The 17,542-nt window shown below is 41.1% G+C and overlaps 1 protein-coding gene across 5 annotated transcripts in view; it reads right to left on the bottom strand.

The window, feature by feature from the left end:
- Positions 1 to 17,542, bottom strand: part of LYRM4 (LYR motif containing 4) — a 172,017-nt gene that overhangs the window by 43,310 nt on the left and 111,165 nt on the right. For 2 of the 5 annotated variants that reach the window (XR_009262823.1, XR_009262824.1), the window contains one exon: positions 8,758 to 8,889. The exons of the other annotated variants lie outside the window; for them this stretch is intronic. The gene's annotated coding sequence lies outside the window, so the exon portion shown is untranslated. The remainder of the gene's footprint in view (positions 1 to 8,757; positions 8,890 to 17,542) is intronic. 5 annotated transcript variants of the gene reach the window in all.

The raw sequence follows: 17,542 nt of genomic DNA, 5'->3' as shown, positions 1-17,542 counted from the left end.
TCTATTGCGAGTAGGGAAAATTCTAGCACATCAGTTAAGAGCTCAATATGCAAGCTTTGTGGGAGGCAGGTGAATGTTAATGGTGGTGAACCAGCACCTGTCATGCAAAGTCACTCCAGCCCCGACCTTTACTTTCCAAGGATCTAGTGGCCAACTGATAAACAGGAATCAGCTGTCTCCGGTTTTCTTTTTTTGGAGTCTGACTTTCCCCCATCACAGCATCTCTTTTCCTTCTCTCTGTTTAACCAAGTCGGTGGACTTAATGGCCATCAGACCTGTGCCCTAACCCCGGCTTTGTCATTTACTAGTTGGTTTATTTACTTCCCCTTGTCTTAGCTCCTTGCTATGAAAAATGACCCCCGCCTCACAGGGACATGCACAGGGACTGAGGTATGCACAACGCTGAGCACAGTGCCTGGTACAAGCAGGCAGTTAATAATTGTTAGCCATTAGCACCGCTATTCTTTCCCTGTGGTCTCTCTTCAGCCACTGCAAATAGCGCAGGATGTACCAACTGTGCTTAGTCAACAGTAGAGTGCCAGCTTACTACTTCACCTTGACTCTCTTCCCCCTACAAAAGCGTGACGCCCACGTACTCTGGCTCTGACCACTCTCTGGAGTCCTAGAACTGCTGCTGAAGAAATCGTGTGCATCTCCAGTCTGCCCCTGCTCTTGGGTGTGGTTCCCTGATGACAGCACCTTCATGAGAAGGCCACAGAATGCTCCGCTGTCTCCATTCCCCATGTCTGACCTTTGATCTCGGTCCGGCAGCTCAGTCCTGCATCTTTGCACCCCAGCCAGTCCAGTGGACTCAGATCTCATCTCTCCACACACAAGTACTCATAAGACACAGCCAGATATGACCTCTCACCCAAATCTGGAGTAGCACTGAGATGCCTTTGCAGTAACTGTCGGATCTGCCCCTGCAACCTGCCTCAGCCCTTCCCTGCTCCGTGGCCACGCTTTCACAAGTGTTGCTCATGTGGCAGAGAGTACATGCAGGCAGGGGTTCCTACCAGCCCACTGCTTTTTCCCTCCAGTGTCCTTGCTGGAAATATATATACTCTCCAGCTAACATATGCCACTTCTACCATATTTAAGCCCTTGAGCGAATGGCTCCTCTACCAGAAAGCGCTTATCATGCCCCGCCAAAACTATCTGAGTATCAGTTCTCCTAGAATTTTAACCGGAGGTGACATGATCTAATAGAAAAAGTCTGAGTTTGGAATCAGAAAGGCTTGTTTCTGAGTCGTGGCTCAATATACTAGCTGTACAACTAGGGGCAGATTACTTATTCTCTGAATGTTTGCTTCCTCATCTATAACATGGGATAATAATACCTACCCCACAGGATTATCATGATAATTACATTAAATGTATATAAAATATCCAGTAGAGTCCCTAGGGCACACAGAGAGGCTCAAAAACTATAAGTTTATTTTTCCACATCTTTCTCAACTGATTATTTTTCATTTCACTTTCTGGGAGAACTTTCTGGACATACTTTGATCTCCCAGGCTGGATGGGAGGCTCCAGAAGGGCAGGTCTTTGTGGGACTCATTGCTGCATTCCCCACAGCATCTAGCATAACCCCCTAGACAGAGAAGGTGACACACACATATTTATTTATTAAAAATTAAAAATTTAGTAAAAAAACTAAACATTAATTTTAAACATTTATTTTGGAAGAGAGAGAGAGAGGGAGGGAGAAAGAGAGAGAGAGACGCAAAAGGAGAGAGAGAGGGAGACACAGAATCCCAAGCAGGTTCCGCACTGTCAACACAGAGCCTGATGTGGGGATTGATCCCACAAACTGCGAGATCATGGCCTGAGCCGAGATCAAGAGTCGGCCGCTTAACCAACTGAGCCACCCAGGCGCCCTGATACACACATATGTAATGAATGAATTACAGTATGATTATAATATTCTTGCCAACATGAGTCACTGGAATCATGGAGTATGGGAATTGGAAATAAATCACTAACTCAATTTCATTTTATTGCCTCCGGGTAGCAGCATGCAAACACTGGCTGCCTCTCAGCTCTGTGCTTCTGCTCCACCATGCTGCTTCCCTGATCAGTGAGATGTTGTTGGCAGGTATGTGATGCCAAGAGCATTTCTTAGGAAAATGTTAGCACCCATATAACTTATGCCGCTTGGGGAAACATCCATCGGAGATAAACAACTTGTAATCTGACAACACATCTGTAGTAAGTAGTTCAGTGCCTGGCATGACATAGTAGATTAGACAAGGAAGCAGAGCTGGCTGTTAGTAACCTTTCATCCTTCTGATCTAAAAAAAAAGTCTACTTCACTGTATCTTTTTTGGTAAAAACGTGCAATCAGAAGGCATGGATGGTGGAGGTAAATGGGCAGGTGGAGGCAAGTCCAGCTACCTCCCTCTGGCTTATACCGTGATTCTGCCTGTCCTTCTGGCTGTCTACCTCTTGCAGGCATCCTTCCTCCTACAGTCTCACCCATCAAAAGGCCATTTCCTCACTGCCTGAGTTGACTACTAGCTAATCTCAACACCCAGCTAAAATGAACATGCTAATGGGAACTGTTCTCAGATAATGAGATATTAACCGTGTCCTTCTGAAGAAAGCCCTCCTCTTTGGGTCTGCTCTGTTAACGACTGGGTAGGGTTTTCAGGCTGGGCCAGAAGGCTAATGTAATTGTGCAGCTGGGCTGACGTTTTACCCCCTTGCCCTCTAATGGTGAACCTGCTGGTGGGTGGAGAATGCTATAAAGGGCTGACTATACAGTAAGAGTACTTACTATTTTATTTACCTACAGATCATATATGTAACAGCCAGTGGTACATCCTTGACACGATACTTAAGGCCGCTGGGCTTTCAGGTCCTTAAACGAGAAGAGTATTCACCTAACTCTGCTTCTCTGTGGTTCCATGATTGTCACAATATACTGTGTTTTTCAGCTTTGTTTCTGCTGAAGCTTTGATAATCTGAAACATGGCTAAGACTTCAGGTTATAACACAGTGGGTCGGTGCAGAAGTTGGACATTGGGGAAAAAAAGCAGATGAAGTGTTACTTTCGGCAGCTCACTTAACCCGAGCCTCAATTGCCTTCTCTGTGAAAGGGGTGGGGGATCATCACTAAGGCTTCTTGTATCTTTCTCATGATGAGTTAAAGTGACAGAAAACCATGTGAATTATAATCTGACACTTTTGGTAAACCTGTGGTTTTCAATAGGGATGCTCACCAAAATCATCTGTGTGATCTTAAAAAAAAATATGTTGAATGGTTAGCCAGAATTGGGACCCACTGTTATACGGCATTCAACAAACGTAAAGAACTATGGATCTGTCTAGAATCATTCATGGACACTTGAATGAAATGACCACATATTCTGTGAATACTGAAAGATAACAAAAGAAAGATTCCAATAATTCTGAAAAAGAGAACTGCTTGTCCCTTAGAACATCCCACATAAAAATGCGAAATTGCAGGAATAAAGCCTGAGAACACCCTATATAGGGATGCACAGAATGCTCTGATTCTAAATTACTGGTTCTTCCCTAAATCCAGTAAAGAAAATGACCTGCTACATGTCATCGTAAATGCCGGGGCTACATTTTAGATATTCTAAATCTTCAAGCCAATAATTTTAATCAATATTAGTCTGTGAGTTTTAAATGACTTTCTACTCAGCCTTCCCACCCCCGTCAAGTAATTATCAGAGATATTGATTTCATTCCATACATTCAATCTTACAAGTTCAAAAAATATTAGCCTATTAACATGAAAAATGTAATTCAGTGGAATTCAGCAGCAGAGGGAATTTCATATAATACCTGGAAATTGGGCCTAAGGAAGATTTTTAATACATCAGTGACACTACCCTTCCCAGTCTCCAGGCTCTGGAGTGGGTGGGTAAGGAGGTTACAAAGGGGATACTATAGTAGACAATGGTGTGTCGGACCTAAGACCATGCTGCACATGGATGAAACATCAGAAAACAAAATCCCAACACCTCATTTTACAGATTAAAAACAAAAATCAGATTTATAGGGTGCCTGGGTAGCTCAGTCAGTTAAGCATCCCACTCTTGATTTCAGCTCAGGTCACGATCTTATGGTTCCTGAGTTCAAGCCCTGCGTTGAGGCTCTGTGCTGAACGTGGAGTCTGCTTGGGATTCTCTCTCTCTCTCTCTCTCTCTCTCTCTCTCTCTCTCTCTCTGTCTCTCTCTCCCCCCACCCCCCGCCCGCCCCGAGCTTGCACTCTTTCGCTCTCTTTCTCTCAAAATAAATAAATAAACTTAAAAAAATCAGATTCACAAATGTACAGTGACTTAACCCAAATTACATACTAAGCATGTATCAGAATTCAGGTCCCTTTATCCCAGGTCTGGGACTTTTTCCAAACGATGTCACTCTAACAGGATGGCTGGTTGAATGGATGGATGTTAGGAAGACGAGTGATTTGGAAACACTGATTCTTTTCTGTACAGAATCACTGACTTTCCCACACTGCCTACCGTTAGACTGACTGCTAACAATACTGAAGACATAGGACAGGTTTTCAGACTCCATCTTTACTAGGCTAATCATTAATTTCTCAGCCGCCAATACCATATACAGAATGGAAAAATTATCGATGCTGGTAAATTCTATCAGTTTTCAATAAATGAGTCTCAACAGGTGTGTGTATGTGTGCTTGGCAGGGTGGGGGGAGAGCCATGCATGCACACATCATTCAGTGATCGTACACTTTTGTGTCAAGACATTGTGGAACGTATCAGAAAACTGGGATTGTAATAATGGTTCTGTCTGTAGTGTTAGGTCTGTTTTCTCAGCAGCAAAAGGTGGAGATTAGCCTCTCCTAGTTACTTGAAAGATTAAAGTGATAAAGGATGGGAGAGCATTTAGGAAAGTTTAAAGCATTAAACAAAGCAAAGCAAAGATCTCTGGTGGGGTACAGCCTGTATTCACACTATATATACACTCTTGTATGTTACACTTTGTGTGTGTTCCAAAGTATCATACATGTTCCCTGCAAAATAAGTAACAGTTGATGTATATGGCTAAGAAAAAAAGGGCAGAGAGAAAAGTCTTGAGATACCTGTGGAGGCAGGTGGGACAAACCAGACATTCTCATTTCACCTAGAGTTCTCCAGAGGTAACCACACAGATTTATAATCTTGGTCATCCAATAGTGAATTCTTCAATAGGACTCTATCATCTGTCTTCTAGAGTGTTTGCCAAAACAAGAGGCAAAGGTATGAAATGAATACTCCTGTATCGAATCCAAGACAACGAGGCCACATTGCTAGCTCTGAAAGGAAGACTGTGTCCCAGAGACGCAGCCTAAATGCAAGATGAACCAAGCTGAGGCTCATGGCGCCTTCTCTGTCGAGTGGCAGAGGTGCACGGACCACAGGTACCTGGCCAGACCACAGGAACTCTGCCCATGGAGGGTGGGTGTGCTCCAAACGGAGGGAATTGAAGCAATTGTTTGAAACAGAGTCAGCCAGCCCACCAGTAGCAGAAAGAATAAGCAGCAGGGGTGGGGGTGGGGAAGCAAAGATGCAGCAGCAAAGCAACAGGAAAGGAAAAGGTGAACTTTGGGAGCTGCCGTTCCATTGCGAAGGACCTGTCTATGGTGAGGTAAGACAGGTAAATGGCTGGCAATCTTTGCTGAGCTGCCCAATTTCTCCAGGTGTCATTAGAATAAAGCCCCATCTCAGATCTGTTCCAAGCCAACCCAAACTTCTGAACCTATTATCTGTTTTTGTGCAAACAGAAATAGCCTAACGCAAGGGGATATTCTGGGTCCCCTCAGGGAGAGGAATCTTGACTGCTGTAAGGCTCCCCAGAAGCAGCCTGGTAGCTGCCTGCAAATCTTCAAGGGTTTCAAATTACAATAAACATCATGGTGAGGTCACAAGACCCTGACCTTCCACTCCAGCTGAGTTCCGAAGATGAAACACCCTCTCAGCATTTTGAACTTTGCCTTGTGAAGCAATGCCCCTAATCTGGCTATTGTTGATAGCGCTGCTATAAACACTGGGGTGCATGTGCCCCTTTGAATCAGCATTTTTGTGTCCTTTGGATAAACAGAGCGCCACTGCTGGGTTGTAGGGAAGTTCTACTTTTAGTTTCCTGAGGACCCTTCATACTGTTTTTTCCAGTGTGGCCGCACCAGTTTACATTCCCACCAGCAGTACAAAAGGGTTCCCCTTTCTCCACACCCTCACCAACATCTATTGTTTCCTGAGTTGTTAATTTTAGCCATTCTGACAGGTGTGAAGTAGAGCCCAAAGGTCCATCAACTGATGAATGGATAACAAAGATACATACACAAGGCAATACTACTTGGTGATCAAAATAATGAAGTCTTGCCATTTGCAACAATGTGGATGGAACTAGAGTGCTAAGCAAAATTAGTCAGCCAGAGAAAGACTGCTATGTTTTCACTCATGGAATTTGAGAAATTTAACAGAAGACCACAGGGGAAGGGAAGGGGAAAAAATAGTTTCAAACAGACAGGGAGGCAACCATAAGAGAGTCTTAAATACAGAGAACAAACTGAGGGTTGTTGGCGGGGAGGTGGGTGGGGGGATGGGCCAAATGTGTGATGGGCATTAAAGAGGGCATTTGTTGGGATGAGCACTGGGAGTTATATGGACATGATGAATCACTGGGTTCTACTCCTGAAACCATTATTACACCATATGTTAACTAACTTGAATTTAAATAATAATAATAAAAAAGCAATGCTCAGTCAGTCTTTCTTCCAGAAATTTCCCCTTAAACTCAGATAAACAGTACAGGATGACAAGTTCAGAGTGTGTAACTAAGAAAACAGAGAAAAGTATTCTTCCATTCTCTTAAAATCATATTTGCTCATTTATTTTTTTAATGTTTATTTATTTTGAGAGAGAAAGAGAGCACGAGCAGGAGGGGCAGAGAGAGGCAAACACAGAATCTGAAGCAGGCTCCATGTTCTGAGCTGTCAGCATAGTGCCTGATGCGGGGTTCGAACTCACGAACCGTGAGACTATGACTGGAGCTGAAGTTGGACGCTTAACCAACTGAGCCACCTAGGCGCCCCCCCATGTTTGCTCATTTATAAATAGATACTGAGTGAAAGCACACGACATGGAAAAGTGTTTTACCCTAAATCACCAAGAATAATTTAGCATGACAAAAGTCACCATTTCATGCCTATGCTTTATGTTACTTACGACTGATAGTTTCACTTAAAAACAAACATTTAAGTGAATAAAGGCTTAGGTGTCTGCTAAGGACTATGATGCAGTACTCTGATAATTAGTACCTTATTACCAGGCTCAGGCTGCAATTTCTCCAACACGTGAAGGTAGATACACAGCAACTGTTTCTCACGTGATTAGATATTCACAGCCGCTTAATATTATAAAATGTTCCTGGTATGAGCTCTGCAAACAGGAAGCAACTAAATGGTGTCTCAAGTTAAAAAAAGAAAGGAATACTGAAATTTTATATTTACAACATTATGCTTTAACTAAAGAAGAAATCCTGCAGTTTGGTTGAAAATAGAAACAACACTGCAGAATTCCCAGGGGTGGCATTTAGCAGTAAGATTTGGTTTTCATTTCACCTGGCTTCATAATGAAAACATGAAGGATGGCTCCCGATTTCTCCCAGATCAACATATTAATCCATTTAAAGAAATGCCACAGGAGGCTGGGCCTACTTTTCCTTAGAAGGCAGATTTAGTTTGTTCTTGCTTAAAATTGAATATATCTCTCAGTTCTAACAATGCCTGAGCCTGAGTGCTATAACGTGAGCTGGATTTCAATCAAGACCGTGGGCAGAGACTGTGGTGAGAGCACCCGGGACTTCCGTGCAGTCCACAGCCCCTACTGCCAGCCAGGGTGGCTGAGGAAAAGAGAATACAGGACTTTGAAAAAGAGTGTCAGCACTAAACTCCAAGGCAACACCATCACAAAGTATACCCCACTCTGTTGACTTTGGGACAGACTCAGAGAGAAGGGGAAAAAAGAAAAAAGAAAAATGGTCCCCACTCCCCAACAGTTTTATATACATATGTGTATTGGGGCACGTGTGTGAATGTGAATGTGCCTATGTATATATATATATGTATGCACACATATGCGTGTTTTGTATGTATATATGTGCGTGCATGCACAGATGTATTTATATAGAATACGTATACATTCGCATTTATATAGAATAGGAGTAATTTATCAGTATTTCTAGCATAAGCAAATACGGGCAGATAAACCTTTGGCAGGTACTCTTGGCAATGAAGACTGACCCTGAACATAACGTCACAAGCCAGCTTTAATAATATTCTTTTCCAAAGCACCTGCCTCAGAGAGAGATAAATTTGTGCTATGGAGGGTTCTTTCCTCTGCTCTACAGCTCTTGAGGTTATGCCTGTGGAGCAGAAATCTAAATAATCACTGCCATTGCCTTTGCTGGGTTGGAAGAGGGTCAACTCTGGAAGAAACAAAGATTTCTAGAGGCATCATGCCTATCTGTTTGAGTGGGAATTTTTTAAAGGTCCATAATTATAGGGGAATGTGGGTGAGGAGAAGGCCTTGGTACACTCATTGTGTAGGTGGGTTCAGAATGTTGACACTCAGCTGGGCCACACTGGGAAGTGGGCAAATGCCACCTCATGGAGAGTCACAGGAGAGTTTTCAACAGGGAGGGTCAGGACCAGATCTATGTCTGGGCAAGAGCTGGGTTGGACAGGGCAAGGTTGACAGCAGGTGCCGTACTCACCCCGGGTGAAACGTCAAGGAGGAAGGCAGATCAGGGTGTAGTCTGGAGAGAAGTGTGGGCTGGAAACATATATTTAGGTGTCACTGCCACTCAGGTCGTTTCTGAAGAGGATGAAGATGAGTAGGGCAGACTCTGGTAATGCGGGGAGACAAGGAGATGGGTGAACAAAGGAGCCCACAAAGGGGACTAAATAATGGTAAAAGAGAAGCCAGGACAGTGGGGGTATTTCAAAAACCAGGAGAGAAATAGGTCAACACATGGTTAAAAGTTAAGAGATTATGTAAGATAAAAGGATGAAAATTATTTTTTGTTTTTATTATATTTTATCCATTGTATTTACAATAAAGAGGTTGGTGAGGGCAGCATTTGAACTAAAACACTTTCAATGGTTCTGCACTGCCTCCTAACCCACCGCAAAGTCTCTCTTAAAGCAAAGCTGTCCTCTCATCTCTACCTGGCAATCATACCTTAGGTCTTAGTGTTCCCATCTTGACATTTTGTTCAAGAATTTTCCTTAAAATTCATACCTATCTTTATATCCACCTCAAATCACGCTCTGCTGTGAAGCTTTATGGGATCAGCTCAGTTCAAAAATTCTTGATGCTTCCTTTAACCTAGCAGCATTTATCTTAGCATTTGAAATTGGGCATATATTAAACTAGCCATGCTCATTCAGCATATATGCAAGGCCTTCAAATCTGCTTTTCCTGTTGCTCATCTATTCCCTACATCCTCATTTCCCCCATCTCTTTGGCTTTCTCCTTCTAAGCTATCATCTTTCCCTGGAATGTCTTCCTTCCTTCCTTCCTCCCATCCGTCCGTCCATCCATCCATCCATCCATCCATCCATCCATCCATCCATCCTGTTTATTTTGCCTACTGAAATCTATCTATCTATCTATCTATCTATCTATCTATCTATCTATCTATCTATCTATCTAATCTTGGCCTGCCCAAATCTCCTTTCTTAGACTTTAGCCATGGCGAATCTTCTCAGTGAAAAAGGAGTTCTGCTGACCATCCATTCAGAAGTGATCTTTTGTTTCTCTGGAACCCTTTAACTTGGTGACTACTCTTTCTGCAACTTCCAGAACAGTAAATGGTACTTTAATTTCAGGTGTGTCCATGTGTGTGTGTAATTTCCCCTCCCTCCTAACTGGATGCTGAATTCCTGGAGAAGTAGCAAATAAGGAATTTCAGCACCTGACAGACCTGGGTCTCACTCTTTTGGGACTGGTTAGTAGACTCCCTGAGTCTCCATTTCCTCAACTGAAAATTGGAGGCCAAAGTACTGGCTTCTCAGGGGTGTGATTCTCAACCAAGTCGAGGTCTGAGTGGCATCCTGCTCAGTGTTTGAATTCAGTGGCTATCACTGACTAGTAGATATATTCCTTCCCTTCCTCTGCCTCCGAACTGACTGGGCCCTAAATTAACAGAGATGAAAATGCTCCCCAAACAAACGGAGCAAAGGATTTAGATCAGAAAAATGGAATTCTAGTAATAGTTGCATCCTGTATTTATAATAGAGAAAGTCACAGTCTAACTTCTCTGGACTTCATTAGACAAATGAAGAATATAATACTACCTACTGGTCCTGTCCAACCTACTGAAAAAGTTGAGCCTCTGCATGGGGTAATATATATGATGTATGCAAAACTAGAAGAAATTGTTAAATTACTGAGTAACCAAAATGTTCCAAATTAAGGTTAATGGTGTACAAATTTAGGTCCTTTATTAAATAACAATATTCTGATCTAGTGAATGAAAAACGTGTTAAGAATAAGAATCAGATTAAGGGTTGGAGATTAAAATTTATCTCCTGTTTGCTCTTTGGTTGGCAGAGGACATGGGTAAAGAATGGAAAAAACTTAAGATATGAAAAAATCTATTAGCTACATAGTAGACTAGTAGGTTTTATCTTTAAAAGTTTTCCTTTATTTACCTTATTTAGACTTTTCTATTGCATGGTCTTCAAACTGTTGTATATAATCTATGTTCCCCCAACATAATACAACCTTAAATCGATTATTAGATGAGTATAAAATAACCTTTGCGGTCAGCATTTGGAATAACTTATGAAATCAATTAAAGCAGTAGAAATACAAAATATTAAAATGTAGTACATCAATTATTTTTGGTTACTGAAGGGGAAAGTAAATAAGATATTAATCATGGAAGAAACCAGTGACAAAAGGCTGTATGAATTATGTAAAAATTTTAGTGATTTATTTTCATTACAGTATATCTATATTCACAATGGCATTTAAAAAATAAAAATTTTAACAGCCACTACCACCATGTTTCTCTTTGGAAGGAACTGCCAGGGCTCTGTGCTTTCACGGTATTGAAATACTTGAGTTACAATCATGAATTCTTAATCAGTGTGGTGGGGTGAGAAGGAAGGAAGGAGGATGGCCGGATGTACTAGAAATCTAGATCCTTCTTGTTTGCAGTAGCCTTCTCTGCTGAACTAGCACTGTGTGCACACTATCTGCAGTGAGGTGCTCCTGGGGTAACTAGGAAGGTAGGGGACCCTGTGTAGAACATCTGAGCATATTCCTGAAAAGACAGTTTTACCACTTTCTGTTAGTCATTCCCAGGACTCAGGTCCCTGGAGAAGTACTCTAAAAGGAACAAATATCCCTCCTCCCCAGTCAAACCAAAACACAAATGAGGTAGTCTAACAGGGTGGCTCTTTGGAGCAATCAATGTAGGATTTCAGTTTTAACTGCACCCTGACTTAAGCACCCGCAGGGGTTACAACCTTACCAGCACATCAGAATCACCCCAGAGCTTTTAAAACTCCCAGGGTCCAGGGGCGCATGGTGGCTCAGTTGGTTAAGCATCTGATTCTTGGTTTCAGCTCAGGTCATGGTTTTGAGGTTCATGAGTTCAAGCCTTCCATCGAGCTCTGCACTGATGTGTGTGTGGAGCCTACTTGGGATTCTCTTTCTTTCCCTCTCTATTTACCTCTCCCCTGCACGTGCTCTCACTCTCTCAAAATAAATAAACTTAAAAAGTTAAAAAACAAAACAAAACAAAACAAAACCTCCCAGGATCAAACAAATCCTTCAGATTGCACCCAGGATCCCAGGTATCAGCATGTTTTCAGAACCCTCCAGATGATTCTAATTAATAAGTATGTATTAGAGCAGAATGTTTTAACTTGGTCAAGTTTACACCTATTTCATTTCCCTAAAAAAACATTAAATCTTCAGCTTTAAAAAATTTCCAAGCAGAGCACACCACAGGCTTCTGCACTTCATCTATTCCTGCCACTTATGTGTCCTTTCGTTATTTCCATAAAGATGACATTAGTGACCAGCAATAGTGAGCCCGATCTGGGTCAGGGATGAGATGTCCATAGCTCAAAGACTGAACTGTGTGTGTGTGTGTGTGTGTGTGTGTGTGTGTGAGAGAGAGAGAGAGAGAGAGAGAGAGAGAGAGAGAGAGAGAAGGGGTGGAGGGGAGGAGAGAGAGAAGGGAGGGGGAGAGGGAAAAGGAGACAAGCAGGAGGCAGAGGAGATCTGTTTGCTCACATTTCACGGTAATGGAAAAGCTAATTTTTTTTTTAGGGTTATAAGTATGTGCGAAACCATCTGGTGTTTCCTGCTGTTGCATGCTTTAGATTCTGCATGTTTATATGTCCATGGCATCAAAACAACATGAACCTAAAACAGTAATATTGAAAGGACATCATGTTTTCATGTAATTATACATATTATTGATGTTTTCTAGGCATACTCTTTTAGAATGGCAGTAGTAAAGAGTAGCTGAATATGTACACGACATACATATTCTCTTATTAAAAGTAAGGAGAAAATGAAAAAACATGGCCATCTGGATATCACCTTTTGTGAATGTTCAAAATTTTCACCCATTTTTATTTAAAACAATTTTTTAATGTTTATTTTTGAGAGAGAGAGAGAGGGAGAGAGAGAGAGAGAGACAAAGTGTGAGTGGGGGAGGGGCAGAGAGAGCGGGGGAGACACAGAATCTGAAGCAGGTTCCAGGCTCTGAGCTGTCAGCAGAGAGCCTAACGTGGGGCTTGAACTCACAAACTGTGAGATCATGACCTGAGCCGCAGCTGGCTGCTTAACCAACTGAGCCACCAAGGAGCCCCTAAATTAATTTTTTTAAGTTGGCTCCATGCCCAACATGGGGCTTGAAGCCAGGACCCTGAGGTCAAGAATCACATGCTCTAACCACTGAACTGACCAGGGGTCCCCTGACATCACAATTTTAACATGGCCCAATATATTAATTTTTTATGGTTCATACTTTTTGTGTCCTATTTAAGAAATCTTTGTCTACTCCCAGGTAGTAAGGTTGTTTTCTTCGGTCTTCCTCTAAAAGTACACATATATATTTATTTATTTTTCCCATTTAAATCTACAATCCACTTTTTGCATGAAATGAGGAAGAGGTCAAGATTCTTTTATCTCCAAATAGTTACCCAAATAGCTGAACACCATTTATTGAAAAGGCTATCCTTTTCCCACTGCAATGCAGTGTCATCTCTGCCATAGATCAGATGACAGTATAGAAGTGGGCCCGTTTCTGGACTCTAGTCTGTTCCATTGATCTGTTAGCCTTGCCCTGCACCAGTAACACTGTCTTAGTTACCAAAGCTTTAGAAACCTTTCTATGCAATAGTACAAGTATTCTTGCTTTCTCCATTTTCTGTAAGAATTCTTTGGCTATCCTTGGTCCTTTGAATACCCATGTGAATTTTTAAATGAGCTTCTCAGTTTCTGCAAAAATAAAATTGCTAGTAATTTGACTGGGATTGTATTATGTCTATACATCAACCTGAACAACACTGACAACTTTCTAATGGGTATTCCAATCTCTAAACATGAAACATCCCTCCATGTACAAATACATGAAAAGGGGCTCATCTTTGTGAGTTATTAGAAAAATTAAAATTAAAACCACCATATCCCCTAGAGTGGTTAAAATGAAAAAGGACAGAAAATACCAAGTATTAGAAAGGATGTGGAACAAGTAGAATATAAATTGCATGCATCCATGGGGATGCAATTTGGTGCATCTATTTTGGAAAACCGCTTGGCTGAATCTTCTAGAGCTGAATACATGCAAAGTCTAGGACCAGGTCCTAGAATGACCATCCACTAAAAGATAAGTACCAAATTATATATATATAGTGGCACTATTCAGCCCTAAACTCGAAACTACCCAAATACCCATCAGTGGTAAAAAAGGATAGATAAGTTTTGTGGTGTATTAACACAATGAAAAAATATACAGCCCTGAGGACAAACCATCCACACTAGCACAGAATAATATGGACGAATCTCAAATAATATTGAGCAAGAGTAGCCAGATTCCATTTGTGGAAAGTATAAAAACAGGAAAACCAATCCATGTGATAAAGCAGGACAGTGGTTATCCTTGGTGGGGTCCTGGGACAAGGAACTACAAGGGGCTTGTGGAGTGCTGATAATGTTCACTTGATTGATTTGGGTCCTGAGTACATGATGTCTTCATTTTACAAAAATACGTTGAGCTGTGCTGTTACAATATTGTACTGTTTACATATTTTAACAAAATGTGTTTTTAAAGAAATTCATTTTTGAGTTTTTTATTTAAAAGCCAATTCACTTTCTATTTTTATTTTCCAGAGAGAGATTGTGAGTGGGGGAGATGGGGGGAGGGAGAGAGAGAGAGAATCTCAAGCAGGCTCCATGCTGAGTGCAAAGCCTGACGTGGGGTTTGATTCCATGATCCTGGGATCACGACCTGTGCCAAAATCAAGTCAGACTGAGCCACCTAGGTGCCCCCCCCCCCCCAAAACCCAATTCACTTTTAAACAATTTTCTCTCCCCATTTGCTCCACGCCCTTCCCAGGGCATTTTTATATGACTAGTAATCTAAAGGGAATTCTCCCACCCCCCACTTTTTTTGGTGTGTGTGTGGGTAATTCTTAAAAACAAAACAAACAAGAAACTAGAACAAAAAAGGGGAAACTATGCTCTGCAGAAGCTTCCCCAGCTGGAACTTAGTTTAAGAGTTTGAATGCAGTGCTTTTGGGTATCCTATCATCCAGCCAAGCATGTGAACTCGTTGTAAGCATCTAATTAGAAGTATTTTCTTTACTTTCTTTTAGATGAGAAAATGGAGAAATAAAAGGATAGAAGACACTGCTAGTTTCAGTGAATTTGTCTTACTTCCTCATTCAAATCATCACTTACTATTCCTGCCCGTGAGTGATTTAGTAGTAGTTTTAGTGTGGACACAAGTGTATGTCTGTGTTTATTTTTCAGTGAGCAGACTCTTTAATGATCCCTTTAGCCATCTTTTTGTAGCTCTGCTATGCTAACATCCAGTTGTCCTGATTTGTTTTTCTCCAGTTTTGTGTTGATACTACACGAATCAGTGACTATAATTACAGAATCCTAGGAAATTCATTTTTAGATATGACACAACACAATTTTCCCAAAATTGGCAACAAATGCTAGCTTATTTCCTTTTAGTCTATTTCTAGAAAACAGGTTACAGAGATTGAGACTTACATGTCCATAATCTGCTAAAAGGAAGTGTCGAATGAAACTGAGAATCATGGACAAAGCTGAGACTTACAAAATCAGTAAAGTGAAAGGCTAGGAGGGCAATCTTAGTTTTTAAAAAACATTATAAGTATAATTCAAGTTTTACTAAAAGCAACAAAAATGCATATAGTGGGGAAAAACATCTCATTCACTAGAATAGCAAGTGCTATGAAAGAGCCATTTGAGAATATTTTGTTCTGTGTTGGTATTTACTCCAGAGTTGGTAGTACGTACAAAAAAAAAAAAAAAAAAAAAAAAAGAATTTTTAAGGGATACACTACAATAACCACCACCGTACAGACAGAGATTTGTGGTAGTGTTGAAAGCTGCCTGTGGAAAACCTTTTTTTAACCACATTAAATATTAAAAGGTTTCGCTTAAAAAGCTCAGAAGCTACCCGACATCATCATGTAAACAGTGGTGACCTGAGGAAGTGAGAGTTGTTTTAAAAAGCCACACCATGTGATCTTCTGGCCCAGTTTTTATGCTGAATATACTGTGTAGAGGTGCTTCATTTTTTTTTTTCTTTCAAGGTGTTCTTGCTGCCTTCGTTGATTTTGGGGGGTGAGATAAGTGGAGTAGAGAGTGATGTTTTACCTAAGCCACTTCCCACTTGTCCCTGTTAGTTTCAGCCTGTCAGACAGTAGAGGGGAGTAAAACAAGTCCTTTGACCTCATAAGTAATCCACATCGGGATGAACAACCCATCACCACCACTGGATGAGACTCCACAGGTGAAACAAAACACTGATCTGAGCTTCATATGCTTATTTTTGGACTTAGGAGAAAAGAAATAAGTGGCTTAGAATGAAGAGGAATAAAATACTAGTTTTTAAAAGCCTCCTTGGCTGAATGAATTATTGAAAACTGGGACCATCTGTACTTGAGTAAATACAAATTGAATTTATTTTGACAGTTTGAGAATTTTCCTTGGATTTAATTTGTTATATTCAATGGAGGCAAAAAACAAACAAACAAACAAAAACAACAACAACAAAAACACCACCTCTAACCACCACCCTCCCCCTGCCCAAACATCCAAACCAAAGCAAACCGAGCACAAAAAGCCTATAGTTGTCAACAGTTGGCTTTACAGGGAGAAAGGGAAGGGTCATCCATTTACAGAGTGTGTCATACATGCAGGTTCCTCTCCATTCTTCCCTGCGCATGACTCATCACAGTGAAGTGTGAGGTATTAGTGGAATCCACAGTTGAAAGCAGCCCAGTATGTCAGTACAAAACTGATTAAACCACAAAAATCATTTTACTGTGGCATCCTGTCTCCAAAAGCTGTATCATTAGAATTTGACTAGATACATGATCACTGGCATTTAAACCTTTGTGGTAATTAAAAACAAAAACAAAAAAAAGGTTGTGCCAAAGCCACAGAAGCCAGTTTTTGAGGAGTGCAATTTCAGAAGTCGTAGATCAAAACAAATTGTCCAAAGAATCCATAAATACATCCACGTATGCCTTGATTTATTCAAAAGACATATCCCAATGACTCCACTTTCAAAAATATAAATCAAAGTGTGTTTTAAATAAACTAGATGCAATTAAACTTGATTTTAACTACCACATAGTGACTCTCTTCTGAATAAAGACAAATAAGCCTCCGGTGTATGTGCAAATTACTTTTTTGCTACATTAGTTCCCCCAAGGCATGCCTACTTTTGTCACAACCTTTCAGTAGTCCCCCATTGTCTGAAAGATCAATTATAACTTTGCTCCCACTACCCAGCCCAACCCATGGCTGGACTTCAAGTTTTTTATTCAGTTGGTATAGACTCCTCTTCCTATTAGGTCATTCATCTTTAATAAGCAAGATCTTAAATCTGTCTCTGTTACTGTAAGAGTAATATATGCACACAAGGACACATAACAAAAAGGCTGCTGCCTTATGTCTTGTTGCTCTGGTCCCCCTCCCCAAAGACAATCACTGCTGACAGCTTCATATGTCAAAAAAGTCTCGTTTCATGCCTACACAAACCAGAAACACAACCATTGACTCAAAGTTCACTTTTGCTCTGAGCTCCTTCACAAGTTCTCCCACATTCTGCTCCATGCTATCTCTTCCCCTATTAATTCCTATAACATTAATAAGTACGTGTCACGTATTGATCCGTTTCTATTTTTCAACTAGCTTTATCTCCTTTTGCCTTTTTAACAATATATCCTTATAGATCTATAATGGCCTTTAGCATGGTGCTGGGC

This window comes from Neofelis nebulosa, chromosome 6, assembly GCF_028018385.1.
Source record: "Neofelis nebulosa isolate mNeoNeb1 chromosome 6, mNeoNeb1.pri, whole genome shotgun sequence".
In the NCBI taxonomy this organism is placed as follows: Eukaryota; Metazoa; Chordata; class Mammalia; order Carnivora; family Felidae; genus Neofelis; species Neofelis nebulosa.
The sequence above is the reverse complement of the archived record's forward strand: the minus strand, read 5'-3'. Positions and strand labels throughout refer to the sequence as shown.